This window comes from Symphalangus syndactylus, chromosome 2 (genome assembly GCF_028878055.3).
Source record: "Symphalangus syndactylus isolate Jambi chromosome 2, NHGRI_mSymSyn1-v2.1_pri, whole genome shotgun sequence".
Classification (NCBI taxonomy): Eukaryota; Metazoa; Chordata; class Mammalia; order Primates; family Hylobatidae; genus Symphalangus; species Symphalangus syndactylus.
Window position 1 is genome coordinate 77,387,179 of NC_072424.2, and position 6,000 is coordinate 77,393,178.

At 47.8% G+C, this 6,000-nt stretch overlaps 1 pseudogene; it reads left to right on the forward strand.

The window, feature by feature from the left end:
- Window positions 1-4,542: 4,542 nt before the first annotated feature.
- Window positions 4,543-5,793, forward strand: LOC129462976 (olfactory receptor 7E24-like; annotated as a pseudogene).
- The last annotated feature ends 207 nt before the right edge of the window (window positions 5,794-6,000 follow it).

A 6,000-nucleotide genomic window follows, 5' to 3' on the forward strand; every position in this document is an offset into this window, starting at 1 on the left:
CACCACAGCCGTGTAAAACCTGCAGCGCCTGAAACCTGGGAGGCAAGACCAAGCCCAGACAACCCTTGCAGAGTGACCCTGAAGAAGACGACAAGCCCTGCTCCAGTCACACCCGGAAGCTGACTGGTCCACGCACAGCCGAAGCATGAGGAAGCTCATCATGGGATTCATTTTTCTTAAATTTTGGACTTATACAGTAAGGGCTTCAACTGACCTTACTCAAACTGGGGACTGTTCCCAGTGTATTCATCAGGTCACCGAGGTGGGACAGCAAATTAAAACAATCTTTCTGTTCTATAGTTATTATTAATGTATGGGAACATTAAAAGAAACTTGTTTGTATAATGCCACTCAGTACAAGATATGTAGCCCGGGAAATGACCGACTTGATGTGTGTTATAACCCATCTGAGCCCCCTGAAACCACCGTTTTTAAAATAAGAATAAGGCTGGGCGCCGTGGCTCACGCCTGTAATCCCAGCACTTTGGGAGGCCGAGGCAGGCAGATCATGAGGTCAGGAGATCGAGACCTTCCTGGCTAACATGGTGAAACCCTGTCTCTACTAAAAAGACAAGAAATTAGCCGGGCGTGTTGGCGGGCGCCTGTAGTCCCAGCTACTCAGGAGGCTGAGGCAGGAGAATGGCGTGAACCCAGGAGGCGGAGCTTGCTGTGAGCCGAGATTGCGCCACTGCACTCCAGCCTGGGCGACAGAGCGAGACTCCGTCTCAAAATGAATAAATAAGTAAATAAATAAAATACAAAAATTAGCTGGGCGTGCGTGCACACGCTTGTAATCCCAGCTACTCGGGAGACTGAGACACAAGAAATCGCTCGAACCCACGATGTGGAGGTTGCAGTGAGCCGAGATCACGCCACTGCACTCCAGCCTGGGCAACAGAGAAAGACTCTGTCTCCAAAAAAAAAAAAAAAAAAAAATTCAACACGGTGTGATTCCACTTCTATCAAGTGTCTAGAGTAGTTAAACTCATAGAGTTGCAAATTAGAATGGTGGCCCCCAGGGTGGGCAAGAGAGAGGAATGGAGAGTTTGGTGAATGGGTGCCATTTCCATTTTGAAAGATAAAACTGTTCTGGAGATGACGGCGGTGATGGTTGCTAAACAATGTGGATGTACTTAATGTCATTCAACTGTCAACTGAAAAATAGTGGAAATTGTCAATGTTTATACTGGCCATTCTAGATGAAATCATATATATTTACAATTTTTAGTGTTGATACGTGGTATATTTTCCCATAATAAAAGATGAAAATGAAAGCAGTTGGATCTTTAAAAAGAAAAGGAAGAAGCGAAAGATACAAGCTTCCTCTTGATTACAGGAAGAGCCCCAAAGCTTCCATGGACACTCCCTTTTCTCTTCTTCTTCCTGCATTCTTATGAGGAAATCTTTAGAGATTGGGGAGCTTGGGCGACTTTGGCTAGTGAGGAGCTCTGTGCCTTGAGCCCCCCAGGCCATAGAATAGTCAATACTCAGTCTGTACCTCCAGCCCTGCAGTGTGAGGTTCCAGTCCTGTGGGCTCCACACCCGTCACCTGTATCGGGAGGCTCATGTCTCACCCTGTCTTCTTGCCAGCCTTGAGGACGGAGTCTGAGCCTCCATCGTGCCCCACGGAGGGAGGACAGTGGACTTGTTCTCTGTGGTCACGGCCCAGCAGAGGGGAAGGGCAGTTCAGTGAGTGCTGAGGGACGGTCGGGAGGCTTGCTTTGTTTCCTCATCCTCAGGACAAACAGGACAGTGCGGTGGGCAGATGGGAGGAGACCAAGGTGCAACCTGTCAGCTCAGCAGACTGTGGAGTTTCTGTTCTTGCTTGTGGTGGGGGGTCTCAGAAATCTTATTCAAAATGTTGCCTTCCTCCCCCACTGGTTGTCCTTTTCATAGACACCTCACCCATGATAGCAGGGAATGAGTCCCTCTAAACTATTCCCTAAGAACAACAAAGATGATGAAGGTGATGATGAGGATAAAGAGGATGAAGACAGACACCCTCACTGAGGGCTTCCTGAAGGCCAGGCTCTGAGCTCTGTGCTCTATGCAGCTTGTTTCATTTCATCTGCGTAGTCTCCCAGTTGTGAGTGCACATTTCATGATGATTTTACAGACTAGAGAAGGAGCAACGCATTTTCATAGGACTTGTACCAGATCATGAAGTCAAAAGGGGTGAAGTCCAATTTGAACCAGGCAGTCTAAGTGCGGACACATGGCATTTGGCCAGTCCTCTCCCTGCATCCAACCTGCCCTCTCAAATCCTTGTCACTCAGGCCGATGCCCCTGCTCACTGTGCCCTTCCCTTTGGGGGTTCCTTGTAGACGACAGCTAGACCAGTGGGTGCCACAATCACTGTGTCAAGTAGAGAAAGGGCAGCTGAGATCACATCAAAGTTTCCAGAAAGAATGGGCACAGGATCATTCGGGACGCATCTCTCCCTTGCCCCTGTTCCTGGCTTTCCTTACAGCTCTCGACTTCCTCAAAGGAGTCATCAATTCGGAGTTTGGCTTCCATTCCTATTGAGGAAGCTGGAAACCGTTTCAAAAAATACTCCTCAGATGTGCCTGTGGTTAAGACCGCTGAGCTCTGCTTACAAGTTTTGGAAGCTGGGCGCGGTGGCTCACGCCTGTAATCCCAGCACTTTGGGAGGCTGAGGCAGGCGAATCACAAGGTCAGGTGTTCGAGACCAGCCTGGACAACATGGGGAAACCCCGTCTCTACTAAAAATAGAAAAAAATGAGCCGGGCGTAGTGGCGCGCGCCTGTCATCTCAGCTACTCGGCAGGCTGAGGCAGGAGAATAGCTTGAAGCTGGGATGCGGAGGTTGCAGTGAGCCGAGATCACTCCACTGCACTCCAGCCTGGGCAACAGAACGAGACTCCATCTCAAAAAAGCAAAAACAAAACCAAAACCAAAACCACAACTTTTTGAGAGTTGGAAGACCATGAAGTAGAGTACCCGGGACTTAAGAGTCTGGCCATGAATTTGGAATACCACCCTTTCGACTTCTCTGTATGGCAGGGGGTGAGATGTCCATCCTCTGAGACTCAGCACTCTCATCTAAGCTGATTTCTAGTTGACCCAATGGAAGCGAGCGATGATGAAACCGATCGTGGGTGCCCGCTGCGTGATCTCTCTGTGACGGATGCATAAAGTCAAGGCAAAGCGAATCTTCTATACATTCTATACATTTTAAGCTTCAACTCCATACAATTCAACGGAAATATCCCCTGACCTGAAGTTCTGGTTTCCCTGCATTCCAGACAGGACATTTTCTTTTGTCCTTATCTCAGTAAGTACTGAGTATTGTGAGAGGAACAAGTGAGTCTCTTTTGTTTCTGATTCCCCAGAGCCTCTATCTTGCTTGGCACAGAAGAGATAGCAAAAGTCAAAATCTATGTTAATTCTTGAATTGACATTTCCTTGGTTCAGAAAAATTGGCTGTCATCGGTTTGACTTCGACTTACTTGATTCTTTTTGTTTTTTTGTTTTTTGAGACGGAGTTTTGCTCGTGTTGCCCAGGCTGGAGTGCAGTGGTGTGATCTCGGCTCACCGTAGCCTCTGCCTCCCAGGTTCAAGCCATTCTCCTGCCTCAGCCTCCCGAGTAGCTGGGGCTACAGGCGCGCGCCGCCATACCGGGAGAAGTTTTTGTATTTTTAGTAGAGGCGGGGTTTCACCATGTTGGCCAGGATGGTCTTGATCTCCTGACCCCGTGATCCGCCCTCCTCGGCCTCCCAAAGTGCTGGGATTACAGGCGTGAGCCACTGTGTCCGGCCGAACTTTCTGATGAAAACTCTAAGTCCACCTAAGCTAAGGACAGGAGTTATAGCTTACGTGAATTTTCAAAGAAGACCCACCGATTTGAGGAAGCAATTACTCTCTTGAAGGAGAAAAGTCGGCAAACGGAATGATGAAATCACTAGGACGTAACTGGCATGTGGAACTATTTTCTGCTCATGAACTATCAACTTTCCTTTCATTTCCAGATGACATGGTCTCAGCTCTTTTTGCCCAGGCTGAAGTGCAATGGCTCGATCTCGGCTCACCGCAACCTCTGCCTCCCAGGTTCAAGCAATTCTCCTGCCTCAGCCTCCCCAGTAGCTGAGATTACAGGCATGCACCACTACGCCCGGCTAATTTTGTATTTTTAGTAGAGACGGGGTTTCCCCATGTTGAGGCTGGTCTCGAACTCCTGATCTCAGGTGATCTGCCCGCCCGCCTCAGCGTCCTAAAGTGCTGGGATTACAGGCGTGAGCCACTGCGCCCGGCCCGGTTGCAGCTGTTATACGGTGTTTATAAATGTTCTAAATCAAGGGAATTTGTATCAATCTAGCAGAATAAAATAAACTATTTGAGTTCTTAACTTCCTTTAATTAGGATAACCTTTTTCTTCAAGTGAAGAGAACGGTTTTATGACGCATTTTTCTTCGGACAAGATAGGCTGTATTTTCTAGCAGTTACGCATTTGTTATATACGCTGATCTGGTTCTTGGAACATTCTTGAATCTAGTGTCTCTAAGGCAGGTGTGTACAGCAAGAAGTGAATGACACAGAAATCAATGATGAAAGCATTAGAAGACAATTGAGTTTGTCAGAACTGCAAAATATTGCTGAGTGTGGATTGCTCTGAAATCTGAAAACAATACTTATGAATTGCTTCTATCCAAAATGCAGACACAATGCCGGTGTTGGTTTACTTGTTTCCCATTTTTCAACCCCCTTTTCTAGGCAAAAGGTGTCCAGACCATGCAGACCCACAGAATCTAACAGATGTCTCTAGATGCCGCCTCCCAGAACTCTCAGGGGATTCAGAACTGCAGCCGATCCTCGCCGGGCTCTTCCTGTCCATGTGCCTGGTCACGGTCCTGGGGAACCTGCTCATCATCCTGGCCATCAGCCCTGACTCCCATCTCCACACCCCCATGTACTTCTTCCTCTCCAACCTGTCCTCACCTGACATCGGTTTCACCTCCACCACGGTCCCCAAGATGATTGTGGACATCCAATCTCACAGCAGAGTCATCTCCTAGGCAGCCTGCCTGACTCAGATGTCTCTCTTTGCCATTTTTGGAGGCATGGAAGAGAGACACGCTCCTGAGCGTGATGGCCTATGACCGGTTTGTAGCCATCTGTCACCCTCTATATCATTCAGCCATCGTGAACCCGTGTTTCTGTGGCTTCCTAGTTTTGTTGTCTTTGTTTTTTGTTTTTTTTTTCTTTTCAGTCTTTTAGACTCCCAGCTGCATAACTTGATTGCCTTGCTAATGACCTGCTTCAAGGATGCGGAAATTCCTAATTTCTTCTGTGACCCTTCTCAACTCCCCCATCTTGCATGTTGTGACACCTTCACCAATAACATAATCATGTATTTCCCTGCTGCCGTATTTGGTTTCCTTCCCATCTCGGGGACCCTTTTCTCTTACTATAAAATGGTTTCCTCCGTTCTGAGGGTTTCATCGTCAGGTGGGAAGTATGAAGCCTTCTCCACCTGTGGGTCTCACCTGTCAGTTGTTTGCTGAGTTTATGGAAGAGGCGTTGGAGGGTACCCCAGTTCAGATGTGTCACCTTCCCCCAGAAAGGGTGCAGTGGCCTCAGTGATGTACAGGGTGGTCACCCCCGTGCTGAACCCCTTCGTCGACAGCCTGAGAAACAGGGATATTAAAGGTGTCCTGCGGCGGCCACACGGCAGCACGGTCTAATCTCAATATCTTTTTCTCTGTTCCATTCCTTTTGTAGTGTGGGTTAAAAAAGGCGGTAAGGTCAAATAAGAACGATAACACAGGGTGAACACCCACTGTGACATTAGGAGTAATACCTCCCTAGGATATAAAAAATACTGTCACAGATTATACACACAAGGGGTACACCCACTGTGATACTAGAAGCAATATCTCCCTATAATATGAAGAAAAAGATTACAGGGTGTGCACGCTGTGTGATCTTAGGAGTAATCTTTACCATGGATATTACGACTAACGTCAAGGGTGTACACACACGG